This window comes from Peromyscus maniculatus, chromosome 2 (genome assembly GCF_049852395.1).
Source record: "Peromyscus maniculatus bairdii isolate BWxNUB_F1_BW_parent chromosome 2, HU_Pman_BW_mat_3.1, whole genome shotgun sequence".
NCBI classification, from domain to species: domain Eukaryota; kingdom Metazoa; phylum Chordata; class Mammalia; order Rodentia; family Cricetidae; genus Peromyscus; species Peromyscus maniculatus.
Window position 1 is genome coordinate 161466005 of NC_134853.1, and position 23049 is coordinate 161489053.

General features: G+C 46.3%; 1 protein-coding gene across 1 annotated transcript in view; it reads right to left on the minus strand.

Moving 5' to 3' along the window:
* Kazn (kazrin, periplakin interacting protein) overlaps positions 1-23049 on the minus strand; it is a 1014985-nt gene that overhangs the window by 524199 nt on the left and 467737 nt on the right. The window lies entirely within an intron of this gene.

Here is a 23049-nt window from a genome sequence, read left to right on the forward strand (position 1 = left end):
TGAGACCAAAATGGATGTCTTAGAGATCAAATGTGACTTCAGTGCCCACCTCTGAGGTTCAGTAGCTACAACTTAGAACCTGCCACTCATTCTTCATGGAACTTTCTAGAAAACTATCACAGTACCAAGCCATTTTTTAAAATAACCTGAAACAGCAACCATACCATTAGTAATAATATCTAACCTTTTAGAGTCCTTATTTTAGGCTAGCTGCCTTATAAGCCTTTCATTTTCTAATTCATCTCCTCTTCCCTACCTCCTGGGAAGTGGGGTTTGTTTTCCCCCCCCCTTATAGGTGTAGAAATTGAGTGAGCAGGAAAGTTGTCTGAGATGCCACAATACGTAGGAGCCAGGGGCAGGATTTAAACTTAGGAGGTTGGGTGCATAATCTCCCTCTCTATCATTTGAGACTGATCTGCTACTTGTTCTGTTTTTTTTTCCTTTTATTTTATTTTACAATATCATTCAGTTCTACATATCAGCCATGGATTCCCTTGTTCTCCCCCCTCCTGCCTCCTCCCCTTCCCCCCAGCCCACACCCCATTCCCACCTCCTCCAGGGCAAAGCCTTCCCCCGAGGACTGAGATCAACCTGATAGACTCAGTCCAGGCAGGTCCAGTCCCCTCCTCCCTGACTGAGCCAAGCATCCCTGCATAAGCCCCAGGTTTCAAACAGCCAACTCATGAAATGAGCAGAGGACCCGGTACCACTGCCTAGATGCCTCCCAAATAGATCAAACCAATCAACTGTCTCACCTATTCAGAGGGCCTGATCTAGTTGGGGGCCCCTCAGCCTTTGGTTCATAGTTCATGTGTTTACATTCATTTGGCTATTTGTCCCTGTGCTTTATCCAACCTTGGTTTCAACAATTCTCGCTCATACAAACCCTCCTCTTTCTTGCTAATTAGACTCCCAGCGCTCCACCCGGGGCCTAGCCGTGGATCTCTGCATCCAGATCCCTCAGTCATTGGATGGGGTTTCTAGCATGACTATTAGGGTGTTTGGCCATCCCATCACCAGAGTAGGTCAGTCCTGGCTGTCTCTCGACTATTGCCAGCAGTCTATTGTGAGGGTATCTTTGTGGATTTCTGTGGGCCTCTCTAGCACTTTGTTTCTTCCTTTTCTCATATGGTCTTCATTTACCATGGTCTCCTATTCCTTGTTCTCCCTCTCTGTTCTTGATCCAGTTGGGATCTCCCGCTCTCTTTCCCTCGACCCTCGCCCTTCATTACTCCCACTCATGTCTAGGTTGTTCATGTAGATCTCAGCCATTTCTCCGTCATTGGGCAATCCCCGTGTCTTTCTTGGGGTCCTGTTTTCCAGGTAGCCTCTCTGGTGATGTGAGTAGCAGTCCAGTCATCCTTGTTCCACATCTAGTATCCTCCTATGAGTGAGTACATACCATATTTGTCTTTCTGAGTCTGGGTTACTTCACTCAGGATGATTTTTTTTTAGATCCATCCATTTGCCTGCAAACCTCATGGTGTCATTGTTTTTCTCTGCCGAGTAGTATTCCATTGTGTATATGTGCCACAATTTATTTATCCATTCTTCAGTTGAAGGGTCTGTTTTTTTTTTAAATAAATGAAAAATTTGACTGAGGCTGTAGCTCAGTTGGTAGAGTGTTTGCCTACTATGTATAAGGCCATGGGTTCAATTCCCAGGTCCACATAAACAAGATGTTGTGGTACAGATCTGTAATTCTGGCATTCAAGAAGTAGAGGTCGGAGGATTAAGTAGTTTAAGGTAATCCTTGTCTGCATAGGAAGTTTGGGGCCATTCTGGGTTACAGGAGAGCCTGTCTCAAAAAACAAAAACAACACACACACACACACATACACACACACACACACACACACTCACACAAAAAAAAACACCCATGGAAACACAACCGACTAATTATGTCTACATGTCTATCCAGACTATTATGTCCATATGAGAGCTTCCTAGAGTTTCCACTGTCCCTTGCACATCTGGGAAAACTCTAAAAGTGGTCTTTTTTCCATTGTTTCTCCATGACGCCCTATTGCCAATGTGTATTCCAGCGCCTCTTTCTTGTTAGCTTGTTCAGAACTTGAGGGCACAGGTGGTCCCCACGAGGAGGTGACAGGCTCAGAAAACCCACTGTTGATGGCTACATAACACTACAGCGCTGCTTTTACCTGAAGCTGGGCTTTCGGCCACACTGGGAATCCGTAGGTCTTGCCTCATGGTGGGTGTGTCCACCGGGTCAGCAGCTGCCTTGCTCTGTAGCACAGGTAGGAAGGCTGGCTGCTGCATCACCCATAGGTGCCTGCACAGCCCTGCCTCCTGGGTGGCTCCTCAGCCCCATCCCACAGATGCCTGGGGCACGTCAATCATTCTGATCTCCTTTCATCAGTGTTTGAAGAGGTGACTCAGTTCCCGGGCTGTTGAGCAGTTGTTTGCCAAATTAAATTGATCTCACCATCTTTTTGTTTTCTTTTGTTTTTTGAGACAGGGTTTCTCTGTGTAGCTTTGGTGCCTGTCCTGGATCTTGCTCTGTAGACCAGGCTGGCCCTGAACTCACAGAGATCCACCTGGCTCTGCCTCTCAAGTGCTGGGATTAAAGGCGTGCACCACCACTACTCGGTTGATCTCACCATCTTGGTGGGCACTTGAAAAAGTAGTCTCGTGTTCTTCAGCTATCTTTTTTTTTTAAAAGAAATATATATATATATGAGTGTTTTGCTTACACGTATATATGTGTACTATGTGAGCGCTCAGTGTCCTTAGAGGTCTGAAGAGTATGTCAGATCTCCTGGAATTGAAGTTACAGGTGGCTGTGAGCAGCCATAGGGGTGCTCAGTAAAGTACTTACTTGCCTTGAAACCACAAGGATATCAATCCCCAGAACCAGTGTAAATAAAGTTGGGACACTCTGAGTCATTTGAAGTGGGGGGCAGAGAGAGGGAAGAAGGGAAGAAGGGACAGAGGGAGGGAGGGAGAGAGACCATTGAGAAGAATAGATAACCTTAGGCATTTCTAGGCTGGTGACACTTTCATTGACACACAAATAATGAAAAAGAGATGGTGATACCAGTCCTGTTTATTCAGAAAGAACATCCCAGACAGGAGAAAACAGGAGCCAAAGTCCTGAGATGGGAGCATGCTTGGTATTATTGGGGATTAAGAATAAAACCACTGTGGCTAGAGAAGTCAACAAGAGAAAGAGCTGAAGGAAGTGGGTGGGGAGCCCCATACCACAGGGTATGGCAAAGCTTCTGGAACCTTCTTTGATGGCTGTATCATCTCCATCCACATGGCAGGGCCTTAGCCAGGACTTAGATTTGGAAGTTGGACAGGATTGTATCTAAGAGTCAGGCATCTTCTTCAGGAGCTTTTAACTCAACTGAATATGTAATATCCTCATTGATATATTAATATGGTTACAATTTATAGGAAATCATTATCAGTAATTATTACTGTATCGAGAAAAGTAATCGCTAACACAATTTTGGGAAGCATTTGGCTCCACATAGCTCCCTCTCTATTGTCTGTCTTCTGGTAATAATTCCACAATGCCACAGAGAGGTGGGGAAGACATACTTAATCTAATAAAGGTCGCCCTCACGTCTCTCCAGTTCTGTGACACACCATTTACTGAATCATCTATTGTTGTCCAAAGAACAAAGAAGAACTTCAACAATCAGGAGAACGATAAAGTTCATTTGAAAATTGGAGAAGAAATTGTGAAAGTGTCTGAGGCCAAGGGCAGAGTCCTGCACAGAGATCAATAGCTGTCCACAATGAGGAGGGAGGAGGATGAATAAGCGTGATGGATGATGCCGAGGAACGGTGTGCTGCCAGGCGGCCAGTGTGACAGCCTGGTGAGGAGCTCCCCACTGAAATCAGATATGAGTGTAAACCTCTGGTCTCTGCACCCCATGACCCGTGAACACCTCAGCTGACCCTCTGCAGGATGGTGGGGGAGAGTTTGTCTGCTGGGTTCCCAGGAGCATTGGAAGGGAGCTGCAAATGCTCCAATGAGGACCACACAGCTGCAGCCCTGTCCCCATCCTCTTCTTTCTCTGATCAAGTTGAGCAAAATCACTGAAGGCAGAACAGTGCACCTAGTAGCCCATCAAAGCTTTCCTTCCTCCAGTGGAGAAGATGAAAATTAAAAAATCTTTCCCCCAAAATTATTTAGCATAACAAAGATACCCATTGGGCTCTCCTTTGCCTCACACCATTGCCAGCCAAATGAGTGCCTTCCAACTTAGGTTTAAACTCAGTTAATTACTCATGAATACTCACTGGAACACTCCCCATATTAAAAACCCATCAAAGGGAATTCACGAATATGACTCGAAGATGAAGGCATTGGCTAGCACAGAGCACTCTGCAGACTGCAATGTCTCTTTTGTCCATCAGCAAGCATCAAAAGCAGGCTTTTGATAGAAATGTTTTTGTTTTGTTGGGTGTAGGCACAGAGTAGGAAGCTGAATGGTTGGAGCTGAGCAATGGGGAGAGTAATGTCTGGATCATGCAAGTTACAAACTGTCAGGCCAGATGCAGGACATGAATGAGGCTGATGGGGTTCTGGGCACTGGGAAGATGCCTCAGAAGACAATGTCTCACTGTTTGTCACTCTGTTGAAGATAATGCATGGCTTACAGTCCAGTTCTCAGATGAAGACACCGACGCCTTTTAAGGTAACTGTTCCTTAAGGTTTTTCTGCCAAGAAGGGTATCAGCTAAAAAATCCCAAAGGAGGTCTACCCACCTAATATCTGTCTTCTCATTAACCACCCACCATTTACAATGCATCTACAATCTATCTTTATATCTATCCATCCAATATCCTTCTACTTACTAAATACACTTCATTTACAATCCATCTAAAATGCATCTGCCATCCATCCAATATCCTTACACTCACTAAACACCTTTCATTTATAGCCACCAATAATTCACCCTTTCATGCATCCATGCATCCATGTAACCATCCACACACCCACCTAATATCTATCTATGACCTCTCCATGGATGAATCTATTTATCTTCTCGTATATCTATCAGCACCTACGTCCATATCTCCCATTAATTAATTAAGCAATTTGTAACACTTATATCTTTACCTCATCCCCATTTCTCTTCATTGTCATTGCTAAAACCTAGACCAACACACCATCTTCTCATACCTGGGTGACTGCAATGGCTTCCTAGCTAGCCTGTCCCCTTGCCTGTTTTTTTTCAGTCCATTTTTATTACAGCTTCCAAGACCATCTTCTCATGGTGTCATATGACTCTTATAATTGAAGCCTTTTGGTATGCTGACACTTTTAAAATATTGCTCCCACACAAGCCAGCCTGTACCACTGCCCTCAGAATTAATTCTCTCCTAGTGGCTGCTCTGTGACTCTAGGCATTTTAGCCATGCTGATCAACATGCTAGTCCTCAGATGAGTCAAAGAAGTCCATGCTCCTTCCTTCTAGTGATATAGAACTCAGCTCCCAGCACCTCACTGGAGACAATTTCCCTGATCACATCTACGAAAGTAGAACTCATCTGGTTCACCATCTCTAATTGGGCTTCAATCCACTGTTCATTGGTGGGTTTTTTGTTTTTTCCATTAAAAAAAATCACCAGTGTTGTCTAATTTCCTTGCCCTTTGCCCCTCAGATACACACAGGAGCTAGGTAGCAGGATCCTTGCTCAGACCATGGTGTCTCTCAAAAACTTGCTCTGTGCTCATCCACTACTCCCTAGGCTGTCTCACTAGTGCTGTGATGCAGTTAGACAAGAGGAACACTGGCCTTGCTCTCAGGGAGCTTACACAGGGGCAAGAGAAAGAGGTACGCTGGAAACCGGACAATGGTGGCGTGGCAACTGCTGTCAACAAACACAATGGTGTCACGGACAATGATGGAGGCAGGGCAGGGGTGTGACTTTAGAACAGCAGAGGAGTTGTCTCCAAGTAGTGAGCATTGGAGCTGAGGGAGAGAAGGAGAGGAAGAATCAATCTCCCAGAGCACCGGTGTACCAGGAGGAGAGGATAACATGTGCAAAGGTCCTGAGGTCAATGTAGACCTGGTGTATTACAGGATCAGAAATGAGGCCAGTGTGGCTTGTGTGGCACAGGAGTTTGAGGGTAGTCATAGGTGTTGTTTAGAATGAGCCTACAGGTGGCTGGGATTTCTGTAATGAAGAGTTTCAAAGACAGGGTTGTCAGGTTTAACAAATAAAAATATAGGATGCCTAGCTAAATTAGAATTTCAGGTAAACAGCAAATACATTTAGCATAAGTATGCCCCAGGTATTGCCTGGGGACTGTACAAGGTAATGTCTGTAAAAGGCAGAAGTTGATGGCACCATCTTGAAGATGCTCCCTAGAATACAGGGTGGTGGTGCAATGGAGAGAGGCATGTGAAGAACTTCTAAACGCCACTCTCAAGCCCCATGTATCCACTCCACCTTCCTCTGAACACAGAGAGAAGGTTAATCAATAGGAAATATGTGATAACATTGCATCCTAAGATATTATCTCTCTCTCTTTCTGTTGATGTACAATCTCTACCTAAATAAACATACCTGTGAATACAATGCAACATTCTCTCCATAGATAATGTGCTGGCTACTCATATGTCAACTTGACACACAGACTAGAGTTATCAGAAAGGAGGGAACCTTAACTGAGAAAATGCTTCCATAATATCTGGCATTTTCTTAATTAGTGATTGATGAAGGAGGGTCCAACCCATTGTGGGTAGTACCATCTCTGGGTCTCACCACCAAGTCTGGGTTCTATAAGAAAGCAGGCTGAGCAAGCCAGGGGAAGCCAGTAAGCAGCACTCCATGGTCTCTGCTCCAGTTCCTGCCTCCAGGTTCCTGCCCTGCTTGAGTTCCTGTCCTGACTTCCTTTGGTGATGAATTGTGATAGGGAAGTGTAAGTGTAAGCTGAATAAACCCTTTCCTTCCCAACTTGCTTTTTGGTTATGGTGTTGAAATCCTGACCAAGATGGACAATCACCCATTCTGATGGACAGGCTCAGATCCACAGTAATGGTTGTGGCCTCTCATCTCTCCATTTCTTGGTACATATGCCATGGCTGACTTGCCCACTTTATGTCCTTCACGCTACACCACTGGTACACCTCTTTATATCTTCCCCAATAATCTGTTGCTGTCCCCACATGCTAAATGCTTGCAGAGGAGACCACGGCAACACCTCTCCAGGGTAGGATCTTTGGGTCTCTTTCATCCAGCTGTCATCCCAGCTTGCCTCTATCTGTATTCCCTGCATCCCATTACCTGACTTTTGAGCTGGGATATCAGTCTAGATTTGGCATTCATTCTTTTTCTTATCTGTTGTACCTTGCTGGACATTTCTCAAATACACTGTCTATGAATTATGTACGTGTGTGGTCTTAAATGCATTCTTCCAAAATAGTCAATAACAACAGCTTTGCCACTCAACAGTGTCCTCCCAGGCTCACTTATCCACTCCAAATAACGTTCACCCTATCAATGTGACACCATCCATTTCCTTCCCAATGGTGACATGATTGCTGGGTGTCTTCACAAAGTAAGTCATTATTCAAAGCCCCAAACCAACACAGAAAGCTAAGATAAGGAAGGGCGAACCCAGCACGAGCAGAGAAAACACTCACTTAATCCTGACTCTTCCCCCCCAAATCTCCCAGGAAGATTTGTAGCACAAAGCACAGAGATTTGTCTGGCTACCCGCCATCAAATGCTAATGAGCATCACCTCTTTGCTAGGAATGTATGTGCTGGTCAGGGGATGCTCCAGGGAAGATGCAGCACCATCTAGCTTTCCACCCCCGACTCCTCAAACCATGACCACCATCCTGAAACCTGGAATTTTTTCTCTCTCATAACTTGTTAATGCTGCTGACAGCGGCACATCGAGCCTCTGGCAAGCTGGGCTATTTGCTGTTGCCATCTCCACTGATAAATTGCCCAATTTTCTTAGCAAATTTAGCAACAATAACAGTTTTCTGCTAGCAAAATAACCTTTCATTTTATCTTAAAAAAATGAGATGGAATGGGAACGAATGGTAGAGGTTTCAGGTCTCCTACAAAAAAAGAAAAAAAAAACCAAGTTCCTAATTTTCGGTTTTCACCGAAAACTGTGGGTGGGGAACTGGTTTTTCATTCTCAGTAAATAAAACGACTGTGTTTTATATTCAGCCTATTGCTGCCTTTGGATTCCTGCCTCCATACTTTTTATAGGAAAAGAACTTTTGAAACGCTTTATAGTTTCATAGGAGGAATGCATTAAAGATTAGTTTTCTTTAGACTTTTAAAAACAAAAAAACAAGGTCTTGTGTAACCTAGACTCATCTGCAACTTGCCATCGAGGTGAAGATGACCTTGAACTTTTGCTCCTTCTGCCTCCACGTTCTAACTTCTGGGATTACAAGTGTGCACCACCATACCCAGCTTCCTGTCGAAGTTCATTTTTAGCTCCATATTCATCCCCCTGCAATATGATAGCTGTACCTCATTTTTTTTTAGCTTAAGTTTATGGATTATAGTGCTCAGTGGAACATATTATAAGAATTTCTACTTAATCCATCAAAAAAAGTGAGGTCTATTTTTAACCAAAGTTCTGGATGAAGGAAACTATCTGATTTCAACGTTGGTTACCAGCCTCTGCCAAATGGAGAGGGAAATGGATACAAGGGGCCGGGGAAGCCAACTAGGACAACCTCAGCTTTCATCCCCATCCAGCCCGGTTGTCAAGGGGAAGCCCAAGACTGAGAATCCACCGTGATCTTAGCTGGAACCAGGAGCGCAAATAAAGACAAGAATCATGAGCAGTCACCATTCAGAAGCCATGTTCCCAAACTGTTGCCGCCTCCACCGCCACCGCCGCCTCTCCACAGGGATGCCTGGGCTGATGAAGACTGAAGCCCACAAGTAAGCCGAACCACTAACCGCCAGCCTCTGAGGGCAAAATAATTTCCCTAGACAGGGCAAGACAGGAAGCTGTAACTTTGTACCCTGCTGGCACGCACTCTCCAACCTTCCCAATGGTCAGAAACACAGCTCTACAGTGAAGCCAGATTCCTTCCTGGACATGTCTGTGGTTTCCTCCAGTTACACAAGGACATGCGGGCAGCACGTAGCACCCTTTGCACTAGGCTGTAGGCAGATGCAGGACAGGGGAAGAGCCCCAGTTTCTGGGACAGTGGTGACCTCCCAGTTCATGTAGCTTGCTTTTTTATAGAGTCAGGGCACATCCCCTCTATACTATGTCCTGTACGGTAGGCATTTGCCTTCTGTCCTTGGCTTACAGACCCCTGGAATTCACTATAAGAACATTCCTTACTCTCGGGTCACGATGCTCAGGAGAAGCCATGGCAAGTCCCACATACTTCCTGGCTAGGTCAGAACACGTGATTCATGCCTCCTTCCTTGCCATGCAGCTTGGGCTCAGGAGTGACCCAATATGGCCAATGAGACTCAAACCAGAAAGTTTGCTTCTTACACACAGGAAGAAAAAAAGGCTTACATTGTGGAATATTTGTTTACACTGTAAAGATGTGTCTCTACCTAAGGTGCCTTCAGATTGGTTTAATAAAGAGCTAAGTGGCCAATAGTTAATAGCTAATAATAAATAGCTAAGTGCAGGAGAAAACAGGCAGGACTTCTGGGGGAGAGAGAGGACTCTGGTAAAAAGAGAGTCCAAGATGCCAGGAGACTTGAAACAAGTTGGACACACAGTTCTGGGGAGAGGTAACAGAGCCATGTGACAGAATGTAGATTAATAGAGACAGATTACTTTAGGAGAGCTAGTTGGGAAAAAAGCCTAAGCTATAGGCCAAGCTTTCATAATTAATAAGAAGTTTCCATGTCGTTATTTGCTAGTCAGTGATCCAAAGATAGTCCAACAAGAAAGCTTGCTACAGATGTATTTTCTATTAGTATTTCAAGCCTAAGGCTTTAGGGAGCTAGCAAGAGAGGCAGAGTCACCTGAGAGTGGTATTAACATAGAGGAATGCTTATATGTGTGAGAATCCGGACAATGTCATCTGAACTCTTGAATCTACCTGAAGTCAATGCAAACTTGACCTATTTTATTTATTATTATTACTATTACTATTATTATTGTTGTTGTTTTCAGATGGCATGCACCAAGTCTTTCTTTTTATTCCTTTTATTTTTAATCTATTGACATTTTTTAATCTAAAGTATGTCATATGGACTATATATAGCTGTCAGCTTGACAGGATCTAGAATCCCCAGAGATAAGCCTCTGGGCATGTCTCTGAGGAAGTTTCTAGAGTGCATTGATTGAGGAGGGAAGAGCACTCTAAAAGCATCATCCTAGGGGCTGGGCTCCTAGATTGACTGAAGAGGAGCAAGTGAGCTGAGAACCAGCGTTCATCTCTCTCTGCTTCCTGACTGTGGATGCCATGTGCTGGCTGCCGCAGGCTCCTGACACCATGCTTTCCCTGCCATGATGGACTTCTCCAGACTGTGAGCTGCAATAAACCCTCCTTTGCTCAAGTTGCCACTGTCAGGAAATGGGTCACAGCAGATAGAATGCATGGCTAGTATGGAGTGAAACACAAAAATGTCCATCCAAGCTTTGTTGAATTCTGACCTTCAGCACTCCAAGAAATGAAACAGTCATGTTTGAAGCCACCATGTGTTGGACACACTTTGTCATGCTACAGTTGTGCATGCAATAGTGTGATGTGGTGGTGTTTGTGCTCACAGTGTAGGAGGGACTTCTTGAGATGATGCACATCAGGGTGCTCACACTCAAGTGCCAATCAGGACTATCCAGGCAGGTAATGAACATGAACAAATGGCTTGGGGAGGGAAGATTGTCACTAACCAGAGGACATATGTAATGTCTGGAGAGGAAAACCAATTACCACTCAGAGGGAATACATGTTGAATGTTGCCAAATGTTTTAAGAGCAATTAGATTTTTTAAATGAAAAACAAAAACAAACAAATAAAACAACAATCTTAATTTTTGTGTGTGCAGTGCTGGAGAAGAAAAAACTTTAATTTTCAGCTGTTAGAAACTAATTAATAAAAATGATAGTACTAACTTGCAAGCCAAGTAAACCATCCTGCAGGCTGTACTTCTCAGCTACCAGTTTGTAGTGTCTAGTCTAGATCAGCCCCTTCATTCACAGAGCACAAAACAATGCTGGGCGGGAGATGTGTCTTGCTCTGGACTCCACCGATCAGCAATGTCATAACATAACCTGAGGCCTGGGGCCACACATCTAGGTCCAGAGTGCTTTTTCTTTTATTTAAGATCTATTTATTTTACTTTATGTATATAAGTGTTTTGCATACTTGGGTATGTGTAATGTGTGTGTAGTACCCACAGATGCCAGAAGAGGGAGCCAGATAGCCTGGAACTGGAGTTAACAAGACAGGGTGATCTACCATGTGGGCGCTGGGAACTAAACCCAATTTTTCTGCTAGAGCAGCAAGTGCTCTGAACTGCTGAGCCATCTCTCTAGCCTTCCAGAGCTCTTGACTTTGGCCCTTACTGCTCCTTAAGATAAGTATTCCCAGAGGGTCCTGCTAAGAGTTGTTGTTTTTTTTTTTCCCAAAATGTACATGTATGTGTGTGTTTGCATGATTATTTGTGTGTGGAATACATGTTTATATGCACATTATATGGAGGCTGGAAAACAACCTCAATGTCCCTCTCAGAAACATCATTTACTTCCTTTGAGACAGGCCCTTCCGTTGGCTTGTGTGGTAATTTGAAAGAAATGGCCCGCAAAGGGAGTGGCATTATTAGGAGGTGTGGCCTCGTTGGAGGAAGTATGTCATTATGGGAAGCTCAAGCTTCCCTCAGTATAACTGTCAATCGGCTTCCAATTGCCTGCAAGATGTAGGACTCACAGCTACTCCTCCAGCACCATGTCTGCTTGCATGCTGCCATGCTCCCCGCCATGATGATAATGGACTGAACCTCTGAAACTGTAAGACACCACTCAATTAAATGTTTTCTTTTTAAGATTTGCCATGGTCATGGTGTCTCTTCACAGCAATAAAACCCTAAGACAGCTTGAATCTCATCAATTACAGACTGGCTGACCAGCCAGCCCCAAGGATCTGCCTGTCTCCACCTCCCCATTTCTGGGATTGTGAGTCAGCACCTATATACTCAGCAGTTCTACATGGGTTCTGGGGATCAAAGAGTGATTTGCCTACAAGTCATCCCCACAGTCCCTTCCTAGGGCTGCTTAGGTTTAACTGGCAGAAAGTAGGAAAATGACTGATCCCTCCTAGGGGGGGTCAGCAAGATCTCAGGATGAACTTTCTAGAATAAGTCACAGCTCTCAGCTCTGGGAAGACCTGGGTCACTGTGCCACAGGATGGGAGGGGAATCTCTGGCCCTACCAAGGGCCTCATGGAGAGCACTGGCTTTGCTATTAACATCAGGCTGTGCTCCGAATTTTCATGGTAGCTGCTTTATCAGAGTTTATGGCCCACTCACTGGTTTGCCCCATCTTCCTCCTTGTCAGTCCTCCTTTCTGATTGACAAAAAAAAACTCGCTACCCACCAAGATCAGCATCCATGTTTGTTACTATATTATTGGAGTGTGGCAACAGCCATGTCGAAGAGTTCTAATGTTTCAGTACTTCAACAAGACAGAAAGAGTAACATGAATAATAAGTGCTGTGGCTCACACAACAGCTTACCATTAATGGATAGCATGAATAGCTCTTTTAAAATGGAGTCTCTGGTGATAGCTTTGTGGGCCAGGAGCCTTCGTTGTCATGTCTTTGGTACTACCTTGGGTTATTTCACGTCTAGCCTCAAGCACTAAGACATACCCAGGTGACCTGGCTCAAACATGGAGGGCTGCACTGGAGGGGTGTCCACTGTTTTCTGAGAGGCTGGATATCAGTTCTGCTCACATCCCATTGGCCAGAAGCTAGTCATGTGATCCCGTCCCACTGGAAAGAATGCTGGGTAATAGAAAGGGGAAGGAGCCTTACTCCAACTGTTTCCTAGGGCTGGCTCTAAGGAAAGGGCCCCTTGGATGAGCTGTGCTGTGTGCCAAGCCTTTAACTCTGCAGGACAGGGCAGGACCATGATTCTCAGCTTCGTTGGTGGGTCAGCAAGGACAACATCCTGCTGCATCTCCCACAGAGACAGGTAGTCAGAGGCCTGTGGCTCGATTTCATTTTCTTATTGAATTCAGAAGCAATGGCAATTAATTACAGAACATCATTTGAAAATTGCACTATATGTCAAGGGCTAGAAGGATGGCTCAGGCAGTAACATCCAGTGCTCACTTCCAAACAGAGGACCTGACTTCAATCCCCAGAACCCACCTAAGAAACCCAGGGACAGTGGAGTATGGGTATCATCTTAGCACTGTGAGGCAGAGACAGGAGGATCCCTGGACTCACTGGCCAACCCATCTAGTTGAGCTAGCAAGTTCCAGGGAAGCCTAAGAGACAAAGGTCTCACAGCAAGAAGGAGCAAAGGGGAGAGCAACTAAGGAAGACACCTGAAGTTGACCTCTGTCCTCCACACGCATGCACATACATGCATGTACACACACACACACACACACACACACAGAGAGAGAGAGAGAGAGAGAGAGAGAGAGAGAGAGAGAGAGAGAGAATATATCGAAAGCTTAAGAGAGTGTAACCAAGGGGAAAACTTATTAGCAAAGTAAGGACTTTTGCTAATAACAATCTCAAACATTTATTGAGTGCTTACTGTGTGCCTGTTCATAAGAAGTACTCTACAGAGATCAATTAGTCTTCTAGTGGGGTCCTGATTGTAGAGGGAAGCTTTAGGTAGGGACTCAAAGATCTTAGGATCGAGTTCTGAATCGGCTCCTAGGTCAAGGTTCTAGATCTGAGAGGGTGGGGTTCTGGAGTCACTTATAAACACCAGAACACTGATGTGAGAGGTAGGAGAGAGAATGCTGTCCCTTGACAGTAGGGCTTGCAGGCGTGTTGGGAGGATGTCCAGGAGTCTCCTGCCTTAAAATCACAGCCCATCTTGACCCCCAGTCCTTTGTGCTGGTGTTCTGGAGCTTTGGGAGGCACAAAGCAAGAAAAGCTCCAGGTCTGCTCTTTCTCTTGAGCCACTTGGGACAATGGCACTGAGGGGAGCAGTCTCCTACCGAGGGGGGGGGGACACCTGGGGCTGGAGTCTTAGAGCACTTGGGCCCTCTGAGGAGGGTTTCCACAGCCTGTTTTCTTGGCTCTAACTCCTCTCAACCCATGAGCATGGGCATTCCTGGAAGCATGTGAAGGATAATTGTTAGGAGGAGAGGGAGCTGGACTCTGCTGGGTCCCCACCCCACCCCATTCAATGCCCTTCTCTGTACATGCCCTGCGTTTTCAGTTCAGAAGAGGGCACCCCACAAATGCTTCCAAGGAAGCTGTAATTATCTGAATGTCATAGCCCCTCGGGAATTTTGAAGCCTGGACAAAAGAACCCTGAATAAAGGGACCATGTTTAGAAACAGCCAATGTGCAATGTGAGCAGTCTCTCTGCAGCTGGGTTCTAGACACCAGTGAGGCAACAGGGCTGCCTTAGAAACGGTGGTGAAAGCATCTAACCGGGTACCAAAACCTGTCCTAGTGACTAGTCACAGCCACTGTGGCTACGGGTGACAGGCCAGACAAGACTGCTTGGCTGTCGTAAGAAGACAGTGGTGTGGGGTCAGACAGTCTGGCACAGAGCCCTGGCTCTGCTCTCTTCATGCTGTTGGCTTCAGGAAAGTTCCTTTCTGTTTCTGAGAATCAGGGTCTGATTGGAAATATGGGGGATACTTGCCAAACTCGAGGATGTTGTGTGCCTCAGAGATCAAATTTGTGATGAGATCAGAGCCATCAAAATGTTCTTGGGAGCCTGTGCCTGGTGCTGCAGGCCTGTAATCCCAGTTACTTGAGAGGCTGAGGTGGGAAGCTCCCCAGTTCAAGGCCAACCTGGGCTACAGGGAGTTTGAGGCCAGCCTAGGCAGTGTCTCAAAGCAAAATTTGTGAAGAAGGCCAGGGTTGTAAGTCAGTGGTGAAATGCTTGCCCTTCATATGGGAGGCCCTGGGTTTGATCCCTTGTAACATACAAAATAAGCTCTTGGATTGCCAAGATACCGTGTACACAGTGAGGGCAGAGCAGCCCTAAGTCAAGAGTTCTCAGTCTGGAATGCTCCTGAGTCTCAGGATTTTGAGTGCTGATACAACTCAGAAGCAGAAAAAAAAAATCTCATACTGTACATAACACTATCTAAAAAGGTATAAAACTACCTCTCGGCATATTTGAAACACAGATTTCCTGTTAGACTTGAGTCTCACCGTCAAGATGACTACCCCAATACTCGAAAGTCTTGAGAGAAAACCAGAATCCGACCTCACCCTCTGTCACTTCAGAGGCTCCACTTCCAGCTCTGTGTCGACCAGGTCTTGATGTGAAGGAGGCTGGCCATCTTCAGCACCCCAGCACACGGTGTGAGGATGGAGGGGTGCCCTGGACCCAGACTTGAAGGCAGCTGGGGCCAGGATGATCAGAAAAGAGGAAAGGGGCCTCCCAAGTCTGTAGGCATGTTGAAGGGCCAGCTCTTCATTCTTAGGCTGGGGCACAAGGTCACAGGACATGGCCTGAGGGCCTTGTTTAGTGCCTGGGATGTTTTTCCCACTGATGTGTTTTGTGGTTAAGCAGAATCAGAAGAAGAAGTTGTCTTGGGAGTGAACAACTTCCAGATTAATCCTCTTGGCCATGCTCAAGTCTCAGGTGTCTGCTAGGTGCAGGCACACTCACCTTGAGAGATTGGGGGTGTAGGGGGTGGGGGAGGCTACAGACAGTGCTGGAACACTGGTCCACTCTGGGATGACATAGGCCCTAGCATCCAGTGTAGGGCTTGGTTTAAAAAGACAGAGGCTTGATACAGGTTGTTCACCTTTAGTTCCAGGACTCAGGAGGTAGAGGCAGGTGGATCTCTGTGAGTTTGAGTCCATCTTGATCTGGGTAGCAAGTTCCAGACAAAGCAGAGTTACATAGTGAGACCCTGTCTTTAAAAAATAATGGCAGGGCAGACTTTGTATCCTTGAGCTTGTGGACAGATTGTCTTGTGGGTAACAGGTGCCCTCTGCCCTGTGCCACACAGACTCACGGGGCACCTGCTGCCAGCTCACTGACCCTAGGACTCAGACATTGAAATGCCTTTCAGACTCAGAGGTTTGAGTCTGGAGCATGGTCTTCCCCAAGGCATGGGGGCCCAGGCAAGAGGTCCGTGACTTCCCGTTCCTGTTCTAGGAATGTCTGTGGTGCCACCTCTAGAGCGTTGACACCCCCATGACTGGTTTTCAGGGGGTCAGATGAATGTAAGAAAGAAAGTGAGAAGAACTGAGAATATGCATGGAGAGGAAAAGCCTGGATAACAGCAGCTGCGACCTGGCTTCTTTTTCCTCCTCCTCTTCTCCACTTGCGAAAACACAGCTCCCTTACCCCCATACTCAGGTGTGCGCTTGTGTTGTGAGTTGAGCCCTTCTGTTGCTCTGAGCGAACGGGGCCTCTGTCTGACATTGTGTCTGATATCCTGCTTGTGAGTTGCTCTGTTCACCATCCTGTGCCCATGGCAGTCACTGCCAATTGATTCTAGTTTCTGATTCGCTGCAGCCAAGACTCTGTGACACAGCAGTCTAGGCAGCCAATACCAATCCACTGGAATTGCTAGGAGAGATAAAAACGATGTGTCACCCTCAATTTATCCTCTGCTAATCTGATTAGGGAAAGAGTGCAGAGGTCAGCTTTCTTCTCTCTCTCCAGCTTGCCCATGAGGTCTGTTTCCCATTAATCGGAGCTTTGACTCACTGCAGACTGATAAGGGGAAGGAGAAGGATGCCACACACCATGCACACTCGTGCACGAGTCCCTGGGACCACTGCCTGGGCACACACACCCTTCCTGGTGCTGAACCTCTAGGGTGGCAGGAGGGCTCGGGGAGATGGTTGGGAGACCAGACAGTTCAGGAAGGGACCTGCTAGCAGGAGAGGGAGACAGGATGCTCAGCGCTGTCCGATTCTCTCTGGATTTAAGCTAAGGAAATGGGCCAAAGCCTGGGGGAGTCTGCTCACTGATGCAGCCAGGCAGGAAGAAGGAACAGGGCCACCCAGCTTGACAAACAAAAGGGCGAGAAGGGTTGCCATGGTATCCGTCCTCTTCCAGTGTGGATATTTCAGAGTTGGCCAACTTATGACCCATCGAAGACTGAGAGCAATTTTCAAGTCAGATGTGTTTTCAGGATTATTTCCTTATCCATTCATACAAGTGTCTGTTGAACACCTCCTGAGAATCCAGTTCTGAACCAGGACTTGGGGATAATTTCAGAAACGGGGGGGTGGGAGGGCTAGTACTGCCTGCAGGCTGTCAGGAAAGGCTGAAAGAAACATGCAGCTATCATGAAATCTGATGAGGTCCCAAGGGGAGCTCAGGAAACTAAAGGCATGTGTACGTGTATACATATGCGCACACCCACATACACATGCCACAAACATGCACACACTCCCCCATGGACACCACACACACACATACATACACACACACACACACACACACACACACACAGCAAGAAAGATGACTTTCTGTGGGCCAATACTCTGCCATATACTTCCATATGTCTCCTATCTTTCGAGGCAGGAGATGCTTGCCCTATTTTAGAAAACATGAGACTCAGAAGCATAGAGACCATTGTTCAGCTCCAGTGTTATCTGGTGAAGATGCAAACTGTGAGAGCCCTGGTTTGAATCTGTTGCACTTGCTCACCCACGCCACTCCCCTCTCCCTCCCCTGGGCCTCTCCATCATCTTCCTTCCTGAGTCATCAGCCCACCTTTCATGCAGAGCAGTTTTGCCTTCTGCTAAACTTCCCTGAGATGTCAGCTTACTCTAGCCTCTTCCTCTTCCAGCCACTCAGAAGTTCAAAGAGGTACCCAATCTGTAGGCACATTTAGTCTGCACAATTTAGGTCTTTATTATAGTGGAGGGAAATTCTGTAGTATAGAGTCCTGACAGATTTTTTTTTCTCATTTTTTCCCTGAATCTTATGTTTCTTCCACTTCCCCTTTGTAGGGATGGCTCACACATTGTATTCTCCTCCTTCCCTCCCTCCCCCTCTCCCTCTCTACTTCCCTCCCCCTCTCTCTTTCCCTCCCTCCCTTTTCTCTCCTCCTGTGTGTTTGTGTGTGTGTGTGTGTGTGTGTGTGTGTGTGTGTGTGTGTGTATGTGTGTGTGTGTGTCCAACCTTCCATCCTCTCTCCCTCTCCCCTTCCTCTATGGCTGTGTTGTTTCCCAGCAAACATGCTTACTTTCTGAATCATTCCAGGTTGCCTGGGAACAGAGTTATCAGTTCCTTGTTACACAGGTGAGGAGGGGAGATTTGGTCTCAGACAGTTGCATATGGGAAACTGGGAGGCTGCATCCTGTTCCTCAACGTCCCTGAACAGCAGCAATGGATATGACCCATTGCTTCATAGCCATGATTGGTATGACCCATACCCAATGGGTATGAACAGTGCTTCTTTCTGACAATCAGAGATCAAGCCAGTAATCACATATGACCATGCTACACGCCCATCAGGCTTTCTAGCTTCAAGTCTAGGACTGGGCGCCTTGCTACCTGATCAGCTCTGTGTCTTTGTGTCTAGCTCAGGTCTACACTCCAGGTTCTCTAACGTGAGGGTTAATTGGTGTGCGACCTTGCCTGGACTACAGGGTGCCCAGGTATTCAGTTAAACACATTCTGAGTTTATGTATATGGATGAGATGAGCACTGAATGAGCAGATTGAGTGAAGTCAAGTGGCCCTTCCCAGGGTGAAAGAATCTCACTTGACTTGTTGAAGGCTTGGATAAGAACAAAGGGCCTGATGAGGGAGAATGTCCTCTCTCTGATAGTCTCCATGGCTTTGGTCTTGAACTAGAGCTTGAGGGCACCAGCTCCCTGCTTCTCAGAAAGCTGGACTTGGACAGTACCATCCTCTGTCCTGAGGACAGACTTCAGATCTTTAAAACCATAATTCATTCTCTCCCTCTCTGTCCCCACCCCTCCCCTCTCCAAATTATACTAACACATCTAGCCTTTCATGGACCCTGCAGGGCCAAGGTATCCCCAAATCTTTTTCTTTATTTTAGTCTTTTCTAACCATAACTATCTTCAAAAACTAAGCCCTCATCTGGGTACAGATTATCAGTCTGCCTTCTTGAGAATCAAATGCATTCCACCTGGTTGCGTAATGAAGAATGACCCTGTGACCCTGGTTCAGAGCCTGAGCCTCCGAAAGAGCTGGGGTTGCATTTTGGATAACACTTGGAATGTTCAGAGCCAAACCCTCTCTTCCCAGACCCTGTTCTGGGAGCACAAACACCCTCCCCACTCTGGTATGCTCGGTGCTGGGGTCTGTAAGGTAGGTGCTGCCTCTCCCCTGCCCCCTCCCCTGCCCACCTATCATGACCGTGCCAGCATCATGTGACAGCTCTGGTTAAGCCAAGTGCCCTGTGTTCCTCTATCAGGAGGTCACATCCCTTTCCTCAAGTCAGTGAGAAAGCTGAGAAATAGAAATTCATGTGAAGCCAGAGGGATGGAGACAGCCAAGGAAGGGTAGGGAGGGTATGGAGGGATGATGGGTAAGAGTAGAGCTATGGATAGGGACCCAGTACTTTTCCCAGTACCTTTCAGAGCACTGTGCATAGGTGCTCATTATTTTCTCCAGTACACCTCCCAGAGCACTATGGGTAGGAACTCAGCACTCTCCCCAGCACCTCCTAGAGCACTGTGTTGGAGATCCAACACTCTTCCCAGCACCTCCTAGAGCACTGTGTTGGAGATCCAACACTCTTCCCAGCACTTCCCAGGATTAATGGGGTTGAAGATACAGCGCTCTCCCCAGAATCTCCCAGAGCACTGTGGGTAGGGACTCAGCCCTCCTCTTAGCACCTCCTAGAGCACACTGTGGCTCATATTTGAATAAAAGCATTTGTAAATTGGAGCATCTAGTTGGAGCACAACATGATAAAGCTCTCCCAAGAGAGGTCATTGCCAGTTAAACTGGGCAGAGTTCTTCTGACCATGATTTTGCTTAAAGCCAGGAATGTATTCAATCATTTTTTTTTTCAAGCTTAGAGTCAGAAGGGGCTCATTAAACTCACTTACCAATCTCTTCAAGTGCATTTGAAATCATGGAGATGAGGTCGGGGTGGAACGGTCTCCTGGTAGCAACTCCATGCTCAGAAAAGAGCAGACAGGATAATCCTTCACCAAGCACATTCCTAGGTAATATTGGTCAAAAGCCATTTGGCCTCATCCCTAGTGAAACACTCCTAACAACCCCCAAGGGCAATTCTGCTTTTGCTGGGTCTCTTTCTTAAGATATACATGCTCTATCGTGTGAATAGCTTTACGTTTTGTGAAGAACTCCTTCCTGCCAAGTGTCTATATGTAGATGTACATTGTGTTACATTGAGAGAGAGAGAGAGAGAGAGAGAGAGAGAGAGAGAGAGAGAGAGAGAGAGAGAGAGAGATCAAAGAAACTATCCCTTGGGGCTAGGGTGATTGCTCAGTGGTTAAGAGCATTGGCTGCTCTTCCAGAGGACCTGGGTTCAATTCGCAGCTCCCACATGTCAGCTCACAACCATCTATAACTCCAGTTCCAGGGGTTCTGACACCCTCACAGCATGCAGGCAAAGCACCAAGGCACATAAAAATAATACATCTTAAAAAAAAAAAAAAAAAAAAAAAAAAAAAAAAGATGAGCATGGGAGACACAGGTAGTTAGAACAAAAATTCCTTCCCAGCACAGACGAGGACTCAGGAAAGATACATCTCTGGAGATCATTGTGCAACTTGGAGGCAGCTACACCATAGAAGAGTCTCCTCTCCTCCCCATTGCGGTGTGTGTGTGTGTGTGTACACGCATGTGCACAGATGTGTGAAGGGATCTGTAGCGGTCATCAGAGGGCACCAGATCCCATGAGGCTGGAATTAGAGATGTTTGCGAGCTGCCCAATGTAGGTGCTGGAAATAAACTCAGGTCCTCTGCAACAGTAGCAACAGCTCTTAATGGCTGAGCCATCTCTCCAGTCCCACCCAGCAATTGTTTATAGAGGCTTATATAATTCCAGGGAGGAACCTCACAAATCTTGAGAGTTTCCTGAGTCTCTGCCTTTCCTCTCGGAGGGAGTGTTTCAATCCCTCTTACAAAATGGCTACCTAATATACATGCAAACACAGGCTTTCATAGGCTTTCATCCAGAATAACAGCTCTCCTCCCCTACCCTGCAGGAGCATAGATCAAGATCCTACCTCAGAGAAGAAGTTTTGAGCTGGAGGTCAGCACATGAACATCATCTGAGTTTTCAAGGGTGATACTAAAAGATCTTTCTAGACTGGAATTGAGACTTTATACGAAGTCTCTATCTCTGAAAAAATGTCAGCAGTGAAAGTAAAGGTGTGGAAATGGTCAAGAGCAGAAGCAAAGTGAGTTCAGGGGTATCAGCGGCCCTTTGGGAGACCCATGGGCCAGTTCACTCGATAAGGAAGCCACTGTGTGAAGTCAGAAAGAGTCAGAAACAAGAATGTGGATCACAGAAACTACGCCCACGGTGAGTTTGAGATGGGGAGCCCAGATGTCTCTGCAGCCAGCACCCTTGCACTTTCCAGGGATGAGAGATAACTGAGCTCTTTTGGTTCAAGCCCATCTGAGTTGATTTTCTGTATCTTTTAAGTCTTGTAGGCACCAGGCAAGTTCTGACTCAGGAGATAAATGATCCCTGACCTAGCCAGGTATTGCCACCAAGACATACCTTGAGCATGTGTCTTCTGTTAGTCTTGGTTCCTACATCTGTATAATGAGGGGCCTGGGAAAGACACTGTTTTCTTTTTCCATATTCGTACAGTTGTCAGGCTCTATGACAAGGAGCAGAACAGTGTGTTTCATCCACCAACACCCATGCCTACCGTAGAAATGAGAATCAATGAGAGTGCTGTGTGTGTAACATCATCCCTTCAGTCTCCATTAAGCCATGTCAGCCACCGCTCCTCTGTCTCCTCTGCTACCTGCTGCTCTGTACAGCACCACTCCTGGACCATGATGGCTCATCTTGGTTGTTAACTTGACCAGGTCTGGAATCCACTAAAATGAAAGCTGCTAGGTTCTCCTGTGAGGGATGTTCTTGACCAGATTATCTGAAGTGGGAAGACACTCCTTACATACAGGCAGTGCCTTCTGGTGGCAGCCCAGATAAAAGGACATCATGGAAGAGAGAAACTTTGCTCTTGCCTGCTTGCCCTCATGTTCCCCACAAGTCTCCTTACCACTCTGTTGCTGCAGCATCTCATCACTGTTAATCCCATCACTGTTATTAGAATTCACTTTCTTCAGGATTCCAATGTAGACTGAAGATCAACAGCTCCCTAGGAATCCCCCAGGCCTTCAGCACCAGACTGTGACTGTTGAGACATGTAGCCTGATGGACTGAGCAACTACTGGATTCTTAGCCTTTCCACTATGAGGCAGCCACTGTTGGACTACCCAGACTACATTATCTAAGGTAAGCCAATCTAATAACACACACACACACACACACACACACACACACACACACACACACACACACACACACACCAGTTCTTTCCTTTAGTGACCCCTGACCAATACATGAATCAACCATCTCTTAATTTCTTTCTTGGACCTGGCATCCAGTCAAGCATTTGTTGGGAAACTCCAAGCTTGTGCCCAGTTCAGAAGGTGTTTTCAGTAGATCTGCTAATCCAGTGGTAGCCAGAGTGTGGTCTTGGTCTTTGTTTGTCTTTGATTTTCAAAGGGATCCTCTAGAGGTATAGTGAGGACGAACAGACTTTCTTTGCAGATTCATCTGGGCACTGGAGAGCCTGCCCAGGTTTCTCCTGGATACCCAGTCTTAGGAAGTACTAGAACACACCCTGCCTGATGACTCCTGATGACTCCTGATGACTCCTTCCCACTTCCACTCTCGGTCTCCACCGTCTTCTCATCCCACAGATGTGGAGATGGCACAGTGTGGTGGCTTACACTCA